This window comes from Macaca thibetana, chromosome 12, assembly GCF_024542745.1.
Source record: "Macaca thibetana thibetana isolate TM-01 chromosome 12, ASM2454274v1, whole genome shotgun sequence".
NCBI lineage: Eukaryota > Metazoa > Chordata > Mammalia > Primates > Cercopithecidae > Macaca > Macaca thibetana.
This window is the reverse complement of record NC_065589.1, coordinates 25,387,658-25,403,873: the sequence shown is the minus strand read 5'-3', so window position 1 is coordinate 25,403,873 and position 16,216 is coordinate 25,387,658.

Sequence of the window (16,216 nt, the reverse complement as noted above, 5' to 3'; positions counted from 1 at the left end):
AACTCTCCATGCTCTATCAATACTATTATTTATCCACTACTCAGGGTAGGAAAGAGATCAGGTCAAGTAGCATATAATATCCTTCTTATTCCCGTGCAGATGTCTGAGGCTTCTTTCCCCTTTCGTCCAATCTGATTTGTATGTCTTCTTGGTTAATACCCCCAGAGTGCTCTAGGCTGCTTTCTGCCTAAATATCACATAAATCAAAGTGTGTAATCTTGCAGGGGTGAGGAGAGGTGGAGAGTCAGCCAGGATCGAGATGCTAAGGACAGACGGAGCCATCCCATTTCCCTACTTCCCAGACCTTGTTCTTGCCCTCCTGCAAAGCCTTAGGAAGGCCTCATGGGAGGAGCTTGAACTCATTCCCACCCACTCCTGATGGTTCCAGCTACTCAACCTTTTACTAAATGGCTCTGCACAGCTGTTTCTAGTTACGTGTCTATTTACTTTGCTGGTGTACGTGTGCTTGTGTACCATGTGTGCATCTTATCCCCTCAGTTTCCCAGCTACCCAAGGCCTCCAGTGAATCCACATGAGGTCATTTAGAATCCCGAGTGGAAACAATCACAAAGCAACATAATGTTCAAACTCAGGAAGCATTTACAAAGGTTGTATGCATCTTCTCTGTCATTCATAAAGGCAAGGGAAGTTAGAATTCAGGAAATAAGATGCAAAGACTCATGAATGTCTTCAGATTCCAAAAGAGTAAACTTTACTACGGGAGTAAAACTAGGTTCTAATCCTCTTGAAACAGACACTTTTTCCTTTTTTAATCACCTAGATGACAAATGTAAGACTTATCCCTGACTTCATCCATTCATTTGTTCATTCATTAATTCAACAAACATTTATTGAGTTTCTCCATGTGCACTGGACTGCTCAAAGCTCTATAGAAGATACAGTAATGTGCTTTGCTGCCTCTGAATGGAGCAGGGTCCCTCCCAGCCTATGGGCATGGCTAAATTTTAAAAGGATTCTTCTGCTTGTCTTCAACTTCAAAGGTCAGTCTGAACATGGAGTGAAATCACCAGTGTCCCTGGCAGGAAGAGACCTTGTTCCACACCCAACACATTCATCCTAATAGTAGGCTTTTGACACAGTCCTATTAAATAATGAAGCATGTCTCTGTCTAACTTTATATAATCAGTGCTCCAAAATTCAGAAACTTTGCCTCTCAGAGGTCGATCAGCAAGCTCAGTGAGTTCCTACAAACCAGCTTGTAAGGAATTCCGGTCTGGAGGCATGCTCCCCATTCTGCCTGCCATGATTGCCAAATGGTGGCTTTTCTAATTTTTTCATTCCTTTCTGCATTTATTAATTGACTTTCTAACATAAGGAAGAGCATTCTTTTCCTTCTACTCATTTAGTTAAATCAGAAAAATCTGATTGAATTTAATAGGCTATAATCCTTTACTATTACAAATTTATTTTGATGTCCACAATGTCTCAGAGTTGGCCAGTAGAAGTGCCCACAATCTGGCTTCTGTATCCTTTTGAAATGTCTCCATCATTCTTTGGGAACATTCTTAATTTCTGAAAAAATATACATATTTCAGGTTCATCTTTTACTTTCTCTCCCTTAGCCACAGAATCAGTCATTGTTTTTTCAAAGAGCCCTAATTCCTTTTAGTAGAGAATAATATTTAAAAACCAAGATCAGGAAGCCAGGTGGTCTCACTGCACTGCAATTCCTTGATTTTAGGCCCTCTAAGAACACACAGCTAGGAAATAGACATATGTACACACACACATACACACACACCTGCACCCACATACATTTCCATATTTATATCCACATAGGTCGATCTCTTTTTGTAGCTATTATACAGTATATGCCATGCGTTCTCACTGAAAGCTCCGATTGCAATCCAGCACCACCGAAATGTTGCCAACATTTCCCCTCAGCATGTTTGTAACTACCTTTTCTGAAAAGGAGGACACTGGCTGCCATCTTCTATAATATATTTACTTATTTGCTCAATACTAGAATTCCCACAGAATAGTTTCAGAATTGCTATCCTGTGCCTCTATGAAAAGCAAGCCTCACTCCACAGCACCAATGATTGTTTAGAATTTTATTCTTTGGCCCGAGGACATCTTGTCAAAGAATACATGGGTTAGTTCTTTCTTTAGGCATCAGGTTAGTTCTTCTTTAGCACCAGCCTTATTTCCCCTCCTCAACATCACTTTGAGACATGCCCTGAATCTTTGTTTTAACCATCTCCAAAATAAGCTAAAGCCTCATTTTTGGTGCTCTGGTGCTGCTGCTGGAGCCAACACATGTCTCTCTGGAACACCAAGTGAATATTCAATGCATGTTTGCTCACTCCGCCTTCCTGTGAAGCTAATCCAACAAATAGATGACAGAAATATCTTCATTTCCACAAATGCGCTTGTGAGCTTATAATAAGAGTCTTATCTCCCAGGGCTATCCACATTCCCATGGCTTCTCCATTCCCCATGTTTAGATACCAAAATCTTTCTTCACTTTCAGACAAGTCTTAATTCATCTTCCCTATAAAGGCTTCGTAATACCTCTTTACCTAAACTTAGAGCATAGCCCCACAAATGCCATGTTCATAGATTTAGAAGCTCCTTTCATATTTATCAAGTTCTCACATTCTCCATCTTTCATATTTTAAAATATTTATTTAATTAAATTTATGAGCCAGAAATTGAAAAACATATGGAGTGAAGGGAAGGAAAGAAGGAAAAAAATAGCCCATTCATTCAACTTTCCCCAGCTGCCATTCCTGACTCGGGAGATTTGGCTGAGTTCTTGGGTAATGCCATGCAATAAAACTTCCATAGGGTGCCAAATTTAGGTCCAGCATGAAAAGAAAACAAAATCCCTCCTATAAGACAAACTATTCAATTTGGAAATGGGATTTTTTTTAAAGTCCTGCATTAAACCTTCATAGTGATTGTTTCCACAAGGGCGAGAATCAGCCCACCCCTTGGAAAGCTTCTGAATGGGGCAGTATAGAAAATTTTAAGAAACATTTATTTCTCTGAATGGAGAACTGTTACTTCTGGGGGCTCTGCTTTCTCCTTTTTGGACAGAATCCACTCTGCCCTATCCTGGCTGGAAGAAGAAAAGGTGTAGCGTGCAGGCAGGGAGGATGATTCCAGGTGCTGGAAACTGCACAATGGGTGCTATTCTTTGTTATTTGCAATCCATCTTTCTCAAAGTTGGCTCACAAGAAGTACATCTTCTTGGACCCTCTGGACTAACCTACCTGAGAACATGGGTGGGTACTTTCTCAACACATATAAGGTCCAACATATGACAAGTGACACAGTGAGATGAAGCTTTCCAAACTGGCATGAGTATTGTACAGTTTCATATACGGTCCGGTTACCTGGTTACTTACGGTCTGGTTACCTGGTTACTTTTATTGTCCTGTCTCTACCTATGTATGTATGTATCTCCACCTATGTACTTTTATCGTCGTATCTCTACCTATGTTCTACACACACACACACATACATTATATATATGTTATGTTGCGGTTATATTTTATTCTCACTTTTAAGATGGAAAGTTTTGCATTCCAGGAAACCCTCAGTCCTGAGAAGACTGGGGCATTAGATCACCCTGTGTTGCAGACTTTTTCAAATGGCAAGTATTAATTATTATTTAGATTGCACATATATTTATGCCCCAAACTAAAATGCTCTGAAACCACACCTTTAATAGTTGGAATTCCAGGCCCTCTCCATGGTTTCTTTGACCTGCTATTGCAGAGAATACTGTGTGGCTGTGAATAAATCTTGGTCAATCTTCTATAAGCAAGAAAGGAGCCTAGATGCTCCCCTCAAGATGAGACCCTGAAAGAGAATTCTGGTTGTCACCACGTGATCTGCCACGGTTTCCTAATGGATCTGCTATTTCAAATGATGATCAACCTGATTCGGCAAAGCCAGAGGCCCCTCTCATGGCCTGTGTGTAGTGAGAAGCTCCTCTGTGTGTCACTTGAATGTCGAAGTGGCACAGCATTTATATTGAAATAGTGATAACGCTTTGCTCACAGGACACACGTGCCCATTTGGATCCAGGCAAGTTTCAGTTCAGGCAGCACACTGTTTCCACTACTTCTTTCTCATGGTGATGCACAGTCTAGTTTGTAAATCCAGACTTTCGCTTTCCTTGGAGTGAGTTCCTTCTCAGGAGTCTTGCTCTGCTGTCCTGTGGCTTATCATCAATTGGGAATACGCTAGTTTATTAGACACTGGGTGCGCAATTCTCATACTGCCCATCTCTTCCTGTACCTATGGCTGCATGGATAAAAAGGGAAGGCGGATCACCCATGTTTACCTGCCAGGAGCACTTGAACCCCAGAAGAAAACTCATCTATCACAGAGGGTGGGAAAGGAAGAGTTGAGGAGAGGGACTCTGCCATGGTAACTGGGCTGCAGGCCCTACGACCAGCCAAAATATTTTACTGCATGGCATTTTATAGCACATAATCATTGTCTTAGTCAGTCTGGGTGACTATAACAAATTACCATAAACTGGGAGGCTTATTTCACAGTTCTGGAGACTAAAAGGCCAAGATCAAGGTGTTGGTAAATCCAATGTCTGTTGAGGGCCCACTTCCTGCTTTGTAGATGTCTGTCTTCTTGTTGTATCTTCACATGGCAGAGAACAGAGGGAGGAAGCAAGGTCTCTCACGTCTCTTTTAATAGGGCATGAATCCCATCATGAGGGCTCTATCTTCAAGACTGAGTTCCCACTTAAAGGTTCCATCTGCAAATACTGTCATCACATTGGGGATTAGAGTTTCAACATATGAATTTGGAGAGGGATGCGAACATTCAGTCCATAGCAACCATTCATGCACTGGGGCTCTGCAGGGGATAGACACTTTATTCAGCTGCAAATTCATCTTGTACAAAGTTTCTCTTCTACAATGTCATCAAGTTCTCTCATCTTTTTCTTCCCCAAACACAGTAATCTGAATGGGTTGAAACCATTTTCTGATGGAAATATACACCTTAGACCAGTGGTCCCCAACCTTTTTGGTATCAGGGACTAGTTTCATGGAAGACAATTTTTCCACAGACAGTGGGGTGGGGGATGGTTTCATAATGATTCAAGCACGTTGCATTTGTTGTGCTCTTTATTTCTGGTATTACATTGTAATATATAATGAAATAGTGGCGCAATTCATGATCATGTAGAATCAGCAGGAGCCCTGAGCTTGTTTTCCTGCAACTAGATAGTCTTATCTGGGGGTGATGGGAGGCAATGACAAATCATCAGGCATTAGACACTCATAAGAAGTGTGTGACCTGGATCCCTCACATGCACTGTTCACAATAGGGTTTGTGCTCCTTTGAGAATCTAATGCCATCACTGATCTGACATGAGCCAGAGCTCAGGTAGTAATGCAAGTAATGGGGAGTGGCTGTAAATTCAGATGAAGCTTTGCTTGTTTGCTGCTCACCTCCTGCTGTGCGCCCAGTTTCTAGCACACCACAGACCATTACCAGTCTGTGGTCTGGGGGTTGGGGACCCCTGCCTAAGACTATTGCTCATTGTCCTGTGCAATTCCGATACATTGCATAATGCTGGCAAATTCACCACTATTATTCTCATTATTATCAGCATTAGCAGTAGCAGTAGTATTCTCAATAGCTAACATCTGTTTAATAACTTGACATTACTAATATTCTTTGACAATCCTGAAAAAATGGGTAATTGAGAGAATTTACATGTGATAACTTGGGATAATAATGCATTTCTTAACGAGAACATGGAGCCTCAGGAGGTTCAGTACCTTCTTTAAGGTCACCCTGCTAGCAAGTGGCTATCTCCATTTTTATTAAATTCAAGAGAACCCGAAACCTCCCTGAAGTCTGCTATCTCTAGGTCCTTTAAACAGAGAGACACTTGAGAGACAGGAGAAAACCCCAGAGAAAATGATGGGGAGCAGCTCCACAAATATTAGCAACTGGAGGCATCCCAAGTAAGGAGGAGTTTTGAATCCATGATAACTTTGCAGAGGCTGTTGTTATAGGGAAGGTCAAAACAGAGCTGTCTGAAAGCTGTCCCTACCCACTACAGAAGCAAAAAGGCCTCCAGGCTGAAAAGACACGGGAGGCAATTCAATACAGCCGCCTTTAGCAGGATAGCACTTTGATATTCTCCTTTAAACATTTATTTTCTAATTTATTGAAAGGCGATAGTCATTGCTACATGGGGAAAGGGTGGAGGACGGTAACCCTTGCTGGATGCCTTCTACTTCTCTCCTTGCAAAATAATTTGCTGCACTTTTTCTTTGGAAAATGAATTATAGCATCAACAGATTCACCCTCCTCAGAAAGGAATTTTAGCAGTCATCAGTCCTCCAGCAGGCCCCCTGGGGGTCTCGCATTGTCTGTTTGCACCTGCAGCCCTTCCCCCAGTGTGGCATGTCCTCATAATCTTTGACAACTTCATGGAATGCCCGTCCTGGGAAATCCAATTTTATCCATTTTGCTGCATTTCTGGGTGCATTTTAGCATTTCTTATGGATTAGCACTTCAAGCAGCCATTTCATAAGCTTATTCTCCATCTATCTTGGCATTTATACACAGACATCAAATTGTTTTAGAATTGAAAATGGGAGGGGGAAGAAGGGAGAGGTGGAGAGTATCTGAGTAATCAATTGGGTTCTCTCCTGCCCTTAGGCTGTGTTGACACAGCTTAGCTCTCGCCTGCTCCTCCCAGACAAGCTTATCTGCTGCACACTGAACTCCATTAATCTTCTTGAAAGGCAAATGTGTTCAGGACAATGTTAACACTTAGCTCCCCTGAAAAGAAGACAGATTCTATGAGGTACAGAGTCAGGGCTCCAGGGCCTGCACTGGCAGCTCAGACAGGCCTCAGCCAGATGGATTCCGTGTGGAAAGAGAGTGGACAGCAGAGCCATGGGCTTTGTGAATCCGAATACCAGCATCAAATCCGGTCCAACGAAACCAAACCAAACTAAGGGAAACCAAATATCAACAGAAAACAAAGCCAGCCCTAAAGACAGCAATGACCGAATAAATGCCTGGCCCATTTTGAGGCAGCATTAGCCAGATTTACCTTTGGGTTTCAAGCGGACAAAACAATTAAATGATCATTATTCTTTAAATTTTAACAAGTGATTGGCATTGTATGAGGAGTCCACACAATAATAATAAATGACTTCAGAGAAAGAAGTATTGTAGAGTATGTATTTTTGGCCAGAAAGAAACCTAAAGCATTTCTCTTTGATCACTGTTGCATTCTCTGCCTTGTGGAGATCAGAGTTGCCCTCACACAGACAAGAGGATGATCCACCCGACCCTGTCCAGGAGGCCCTGCTCCAAGATCTCCCCTGACACCACACAGTCTCTGGGATCACTGGAAAGAGGAATGAATTGATATCTGTTTTCTGGGCCCCTTTGTGCTGACTCTCCCATGTCATGTCACCCCTGTCCCCCTGCCTCCTTCTTTTGTTTCAATAAGGAGATTTGATAGACCATTCTTATCACTCATAGATCTGCAATCCCTGGCTGCATCCATTTGCTAGCAACCCTGAAAGACACAGGGTAATTTTTAATGTTTCCAGGGCAGGAATTTGAATGGCCATCTAGCTCTCTCCTGCACTCTAGTATCACAGTATTCATTTATTAGATATGAACCGAATCTGGGAGGAGGGGGTTGCTTCTCAGTAGGGCTTTGTTACAAGAGCTATGGAAACAATTTAATGCAACTTCATTGACTTACATTGAGTGAAATTTTTTTTTATACCTGCCATATATCCATCACAGACATCCAGAACCTATTGTATTGTATGTGTAGCCCCCATCCCCATGCTCACTTTGGGTAGGAAAGTGTTTGGGTAGGAAAGCAGGGGAGACATGTCACACTGGTGGCCAATTGGTTCACTTCTAGCGGTAAGTAATAGGAATCCCAATTTTGGCCACTTGATTGTATGTCCCCAAACCAGTTTTCCAGGATTATTTATGGCTCCATGCTTTGCACTTATAGGGTGGCCTCAGAAGACTTTTCTCCATTAACAATCCCATCAGGTGACTTTGAGAGCCACTTCCATGAGATGGCTGTGTTGACAACTCAGAGAGTTCCATCACAAGGGCTGACTCAGTCTGAAACAATGACAGCACATAGATGTAAGGCAACACGTGAAAAGCAGAGTTCAGACTTTCCAACATTGACTACTCTGGCTTTGATTACATCAGGTAGGTGCATGGCACTGAAACAGGAGAATTCCCTGAGGCCCCTCACAAGACGTTCGACAGGGATGTGGGCCGCCTGTTCAGTCGCCCTGCTGCTGAAACCCCTTGTGGGAGGGAGTGCAGGCAGGCAGGCAGGTGCAGAGGCTGGGGTGAGTGCTTTGGGCTTCAGCCCCATGGTAGTGTCTAGGGATGGGTGCTGCAACCCCAGTGTTACAAAGCTCTTTCAGCTTTGCTGTCCACAGACGGCTTGAGTGTTAACCAGCTCAGTGGACCCTCTGCCTTTTCACAAGGGCAGAAGGCCAGTGAGACAGCTTTCTGTATCCCAAGCTCTTGCCCAGTGTCCCAGAAAAACTGGGTCACACACGGTCTTCAAGGATGAATGTGAGGTTTTGTAGAGTGGTGGAGCTGGCTTTCAGCCAGACAGATGGGAACCCAGAAGCCAGGGATGGAATGGGACGGTGATCTTCCCCTGGAGGTAGGCTGCCCAGTGGCTGGACTCCTCTCCAACCACCCCCAGCTGAACTCCTCTCGGTGTTCAGATGTTCCTCCTCTTCCTTCTTTCTCTGCCGCATCGTTTGGCTGTCCGCCTGCTGGTCTGCTGGTTTGCTGGTCTGCTTCTGGAGCTCAGGCTTTGGGGTTTACATGCGTGCATAATAGGGGGCATGGCAGGCCAAAAGGCAACTTTTGGGGCACAAAAACAGGAATGCCTGTCCTCATTTAGTGCCACGTGTCTTCAGGCCTGAGGGTGGGACCTTTGCCAGGAACCACCCTCTTCTACCCAGTATTTCGGTCTCCCGTCTGTATCACCCCCCTTTTGCAATTGCTCATGGTTAGGCTAGCTACTGCCCTCTTGACTTAGTAAATACCCTATAGCCACTATCCCCATAGACATGGCCTGTTAATACTTTGTGTAAAAAACTTGCCTTTGTCTAATTATACACCAGATGTTATGAGGGCCCACCAGCCAATGGCTCATACACAAAGGAAGCTTTCTCTTTTTCTAACCAAGTGACTGCCTTGGCCCATAGAGAAATGAACTCTTGTCACCTGTTAACACCTTCTTTCTGCTCCTTACTAACTCTCCAAAAAAAAAAAAATGTGTATCCAATTGGTGAGGGTGGGCCTGGTTACCATTAGACAGTATTGCCTGTGCTACTAAATAAGGTGACTTTTCTTCAAAAGCAAAACATTCATTCTCTAGTGTGCTTTCCTGATTTGTGGAGGACTCACTTTACTCTGGCAGGATCTTCATGTTAAATGGACAAGCCAGGAAATCCTCCCACTTTCTTTTTTTGCTTTTCCACCAGTGTCTGGGTAAGAAAGTGGGGTGGACATGTCATACCGGGGGCCAATTAGTTCAGTTCTAAGGGTAAGTAATAGGAATCCCAATTCTGACCTCGCACTTGATGTATGTCCCCAAACCAGTTTTCCGGGAAGATTTATCATCTGGATAACAAAGCTGGTGTTTTGATCCCATTTGGCTCAAGTATTTCTGTGTATATTTGATTGGCAAAAACCCTGGAGGGAAAGAAGATGCCTTCAACCTAACCTTTACCAATGACATTAGTAACATCACTCTGACTTCACACCTGCTGCTGACGCCAGAGCGCAGCCTCTTCTCAAAGCATCCCCAAGTAGTATCCTGTGAGATACAGGTGGTGTTTCACCTGTGCTCAGAAACCAGTCCCTTTCTGCTTCAGTTTCCTCATGGCAAAGTGTTGCCCACAAGTCTTTCAAGGGAAGAGTTTCCCCATATCTGCTTCTGCAGGTGCCTCCCCTGATCCTCTGTGAGGCCACTGTAGTGCTCCCTTCTTTACGCTGCTGTTGGTTCTTGCACAGAAATGGGAAGTTTGTCCTTATGTTTATTCCGGGTAAACTTTGGCATCTGGTTTCCAAGGATCACTCCCTATGGTCCAGGTTTCATTATGGAAGATGTTTCAATCAAAAGCATCTTTAATTTCTGCTGAAATCCTCTCCTTCTATATCTGGTCAGTCCCATCATTTAGATTCTTAGGAGATTAGCATCTAACAGATTCTAGACTACTACCTTTATTTTCCATTCCCCTTCTGTGGCTATTGAAGGAGACCCTCCTCCAAATTGAGCTCTATTTGTAATTAACCCTCTAATCATGACAACCCCAAATCACTACTTCAGTTCACCAGAATTATCCTGGTTACAGATTTGATTTGTGTAAATTTGGTGGCTGTATTAAGTAGGATTAGGCCAAGTATGCTGTCGTTATAAACAATCCAAAACCACAGTTCCCATAACAACTAATTCTGGCAGAAATAGAGAAAGCAGAATTGGGAGAGCTAGAAGCTCACAAAACTGTAGAACCTCTTCTTGATCATTCAAAGGGGAATTTTCAGACATTTTCTACTAGAGATCAGATTAGGATAAATAGACACTTGTACCATTTGAATAACATTCAAAACATACTGGGATCACAGAGATACGGAGACACCATAGATTCAAGAAAATTTACATTTAGCTTATGTATGCATTTATATGCTATCTGATGCTCAAAAGAACTTCATGTGGCTTACAGCACAAATATAAACAATAAAATAAAGACCAAATAAGAACAAAGACAAATAGAAAAGTAGAAAATCTAGACCATGACAAAGAAGAAAACTGATGTATAAAGGCCAACGTAAATATAATAAGAGTTTAAATTTACTCCTGAGTTTCTTGGCATTACAAAGCAAAAGTGACATAATTATTATTAACTAAACAAATAAAAAAGACAGCTTCAGAATGCCCATTCTTTCAGCTAAGCAAACTTGAACGAAACATAGAATTTAGAATCTCCCTTGTCATCCAAGCTTTTGTTAGATTTTGAATAGCAAACAGTTCAAAGTTGCATTCATTGGTGAGTAGTTGGTGTTTGCAAAAGTTTTTGAGAGCAGACCTATAAGCTCCAAATGCTGACAGAAAGATAAAGTTGAGTAGCTTTCCCCAGGTCTTTTGCCTGCCATCTGCAAACCAGAGGTTTCCATACTAGGAGCTTTGGGACGGATTCCAGCACACAAAAGGTCTCAACTGATTTATCAAAGTGCTCCATTATGAAGCTTTTGCACAAGATTATTTAGAATTGAAAAATATTCCAACCAGTTGCTCAACCTGTCTCCTAAAAAAACATAATGAAAGCTTTAATAATACTACTATTTAATGACCGATGTGGGGTGTCCCAGTTCTTAGGGAATCTATCAGCTTGAAATAGCCCCGAAATATTCTCCCTCAAATCTCAAAATTAAATAATTTACTCTTCACTTGAAAGTAAGTTGATAGAAACCAGTGGAAACTTGCAACTAGCTGCCAATTATGATAATTTCGGTTTTGAACTTGTTTTCCACATTAACTGAGGGCTAGATCTAACTGTTGAGGTCACCTCTGATTTGTAAGAATGAAACAACATTATCAATATATACAATGTATCAATGTATACTTTCTTTTCTTTATTGCATCATCATCTGCAACCTGTTCATCTAAGGATGGTTTTATTTAGTAAAATTATAAGTTAAAAATAAGAGAGACCAGAATGCAATCTAGTTTAGAGCCCTCAAAAGTATTCTATAATTTGTCAGATAGTTTTACTCAACACTCATTTTTCTGAAGTGTCAAAGTGCAGGAATGCAGATTCAATATGGAAAACATAAGAGTTTATGTTATATAGTTAGCCTCATATATGGTATCTGTTACAGGTCTAATATAGATCAAAAGTCCAGAAGAGTTGGAAGTCTATAGGGTCCAGCCCTACGAGGCTTAGCAGGTGTTCTCCCCGTGTGCAGAGAGGAAAGACTGTAATAAATAAAGACACAAGACAAAGAGGTAAAGAGAAAACAGCTGGGCCCAGGGGACCACTATCATCAAGACGCGGAGACCGGTAGTGGCCCCGAATGGCTGGGCATGCTGAAATTTATTGCATACAAGACAAAGGGGCAGGGTAAGAAGGGTGAATCTTCTAAGTGATTGACAAGGTGAAGCAAGTCACATGATCGAAGGACAGGGGGCCCTTCCCTCCTAAGTAGCTGAAGGAGAGAGAGAGAAGGCAGCATACATCAGTGTTTTCTCCCATGCACTCATAAGAAAGATCAAAGACTTTAAGATTTTCACTATTTCTTCTACTGTTATCTACTACGAACTTCAAAGAGGAACCAAGAGTACGGGAGGAACATGAAAGTGGACAAGGAGCATGACCACTGAAGCACTGCACGACAGGGAGGGGTTTAGGCCTCCGGATGACTGTGGGCAGGCCTGGATAATATCCAGCCTTCCACAAGAAGCTGGTGGAGCAGAGTGTTCCCTGACTCCTCCAAGGAAAGGAGACTCCCTTTCGCAGTCTGCTAAATAATGGGTGTCTTCCCAGACACTGGCGTTACTGCTTGGCCAAGGAGCCCTCAACTGGCCCTTATGCAGGCGTGACAGAAGGCTCACCTCTTGCCTTCTAGGTCACTTCTCACAACATTCCTTCAGCACCTGACCCTATACCCCCCGGTTATTCTTAGGTTATATTAGTAATGCAACAAAGAGTAATATTAAAAGCTAATGATTAATAATGTTTATAATAATGATTGATAATTGTCCATGATCATCTCTATATCTAATTTGTATTATAATTATTTTTATTCTAATTATTTTCTTTATTATACTGAAACAGTTTGTGCCTTCAGTCTCTTGCCTTGGCACCTGGGTAATCCTCCACCCACGGAAGTCAACATATGTATGTTAAAGTCAACATATGAATGTTTAATTATAATAAGAATTATTGGCTGGGCATGATGGCTCACCCCTGTATTTTCAGCACTTTGCGAGGTCGAGACAGGTGGATCACTTGAGGCTGGGAGTTCGAGACCAACCTCACCAACATGGCAAAACCCTGTCTCTACCAAAAAAAATACAAAAATTAGCCAGGTTCAATGATGTGTGCCTGTAGTCTCAGCTACTGGGGAGGCTGAGGCCAGAGAATTGCTTGATCCTGGGAGGTGAAGGTTGCAGTGAGCCAAGATTGCACCACTGCACTCCAGCCTGGGCGATAGAGTGAAAAAGACTCTGTCAAAAAAAAAAAAAAATTATATTGACCGGAGTCAACCAATCAGAACATTTTTCAAAAACTTATGGTTTCACCTTTTGGGCAGGATGTAATAGATTATTGTTCCCACTGCCACAGTCAGACAAGCCCATACAAATTATTCAAAAAGCCAGAATTTTGAAGAATCAGAGATCTTTGGAAGCAATGAGAACTGGAACAACTAAAGCTACAGAGAGAGAAAACCATTTCAAGGTGATCTGATGAACATGTTATTTTTTTTTTTTTCCCTCATTGGGAGCATTTGACAAATGCAGATGTGGGATGAAAATTGCCTTATCTAAGACATAGGGCACCTGCAGAAGTAAAGAGAAACAGGCAAAGCTTTTGGCAGTCACACCGACTTAAAGTTACCCATTAGAAAACTTAGAAGGCTTCAAAGGCATGGCCACATGGGACATTTACCTAGTTTTGGGTGTGTAAGAAAGCCTCATGAACTAGATAGAAATCTTTAAAGCATAAAATTTTACACATGGTGCTAAGAAAGACCCATAAGAGCAGAGGGTCTACCTCAAGACACTTCCCAAATTTAGAATTTGTGTGGAAAGTAAGGCTAAAGAGCTACACTGACAATCTGTGAAGGGAAGGACTGAATCTCCCACCATTTTCAGGACTAATGCTCTCAATCACAAAGCCATATCTGGCAAACAGAAGAAATCTTAAGAGCCATACCTGGCAAACAGAAGAAAATCAAAGGAATGAAATCATGTTATCAATGTATACAAACATGTAAAGTTACCTTCTTTTCTTTATTGCATCAGCATCTGTAACTTGTTCATCTAAGGATGGTTTATTTAGTAAAATTATAAGCTAAAAATAAGAGAGACCTCCATGCAATCTAGTTTAGAACCTTCAAAAGCATTCTATAATTTGTCAGATAGTTTTACCCAACCTTTATTTTTATGGTAGTATTTTTATGGTAGAACTGGGTTTTACAACTGAAACCCAGCCCAGGCTTAGTTCAATTCCTGATTATATTGAAGTAATTAATGACTGACCCTTTCCCTTTCTGCCTAGCAGATCAAAGGGGACCACTCTTGGTATTGAAGTTCATCTCATCAGGAGCATCTGTGGTTCTTTTATATACAATGTACATTCTACAATACAGGCAGACCCAGAAATAATTCAGATATTGGAGTTAGACGATCAGGATTCTAAAATAAGTACAATTAATATTTTCAAGAAAACAAAGGAAAAGGTGGACAGAAGAGATTAAAGTGTGGATAAATTTAGTAAGCAATTTGAATCTTTTTTAAAACAGCATTAAACAGATATTCTGGAAATAAAATGTACAATGTTTGAAACTGGGAACTCGTTAAATGGACTTAGCAACAGTTAAGGTGTTTTTGATTCAACTATTTTGCTGTCTCCAAACTGAGGTACAGAGAGGGAAAAAAGTAAAAAGGAACAAAAAACTGTAAGAGGCATGCAGAACATGTCAAAAAGCCTAACATATATATGATTGGCATTTTAGAAAAAGCAAAAAGAGGAAATGGCCCAGATGCAATACTGGAAAACATAATGACTGACAATTTTCAAAAGCTGGTGACGATCACATAGATTTACAAAGCTTAATGAAACCCAAGCAAGATAAATACAAACCAAAGCATATCCAAGCACATGATGGCCAAACAGCTGAAAAACCAAGAGCAGAGAGAACATCTCAATAGCATCCAGAGAAAAAAAGACAAGTGTTCTCAAAACAGCAACAGTAAAAATTATAACTGACTTCTTAATAGAAATGATGGAAGCCAAGAGAAAATGGAACAAGGAAACAGAGGATATAGTTAAAGTATTGAAAGAAGGAAATACCAAACATAATTCTAGACCCAGTGAAAAGACACTTTAAACTGAAAGAAAAATATATTTCAGGAAAAGAAATAGTAGAATTTGTCATGACCAAGCATGCCATACAGGAAAGACCAAAAAACGTTCTTTAGAAAAAAAAAATCACTCCAGAAGAAAACATGAAAATGTAGGAAAGAATAAAAAACACTGGAAAAGATAACTATGTGGGCAAATATTAAATTTATATTGATTCTTCAAAATAATAATTGCAATATTTTGTCATTTCAAATACAGTTGAGCCTTGAACAACACAGGTTTGAACTGTGAAAATTCACTTATACATGGATTTTCTTCTGCCTCTGCCACTCTTGAGACAGCAAGACCAATCCTTTCGCTTCCTCTTCTTCCTTAATCTATTCAGTGCAAATGTGATGAGGATGAAGAACTTCATGATGATCCACTTTCACTTAATCAATGGTAAATATATTTTCTTTTTCTTAGAATTTTCTTAATAACGTTTCCTTTTCCCTAGCTTACTCTATTGGAAGAAAACAGTATATAACACACAGCATATAAAATATGTGTTAATCAACTGTTTATATTATTGGTAATGCTTCCAGTCAACAGTGAACTTATTAGTAGTTAAGTTTCCGGGAAGTCAAAAATCATACACAGATTTTTGGCTGCACAAGGTGTCAGTGTCTCTAGTCCCTGCATTGTCCAAGGTTCAACTACATATGTAAAACTAAAATTGATGACAAACGTAATGCATTGCAAAGGGAAGTAAGTAGAATTAAAAGGTTCTAGCACTGTGGAGAAAGTGGTAAAAGTGCTAGTCTGTTTTGACCATCATAAATCAAGGCTACATGTCATAATCTCCAGGATAATCACTAAAATATAGTTTAAAAAATGTTCATAGAAGAAAAAGTGGAATAATAAAAAAATGTTATTAATCCATTATACGTCAAAAAAAGGATTAAAAAAGATAAAGGAAAACAGGTAAGCCAAAGAGCAAACAAATAATAGAAGGTCAGATGTATATATGATTGCAATCTGATACATGATTGTACTAGTAATTAAATTAAATATTGGCTATATTCTCCAAGTAAAAGATTAAGATTGTCAGA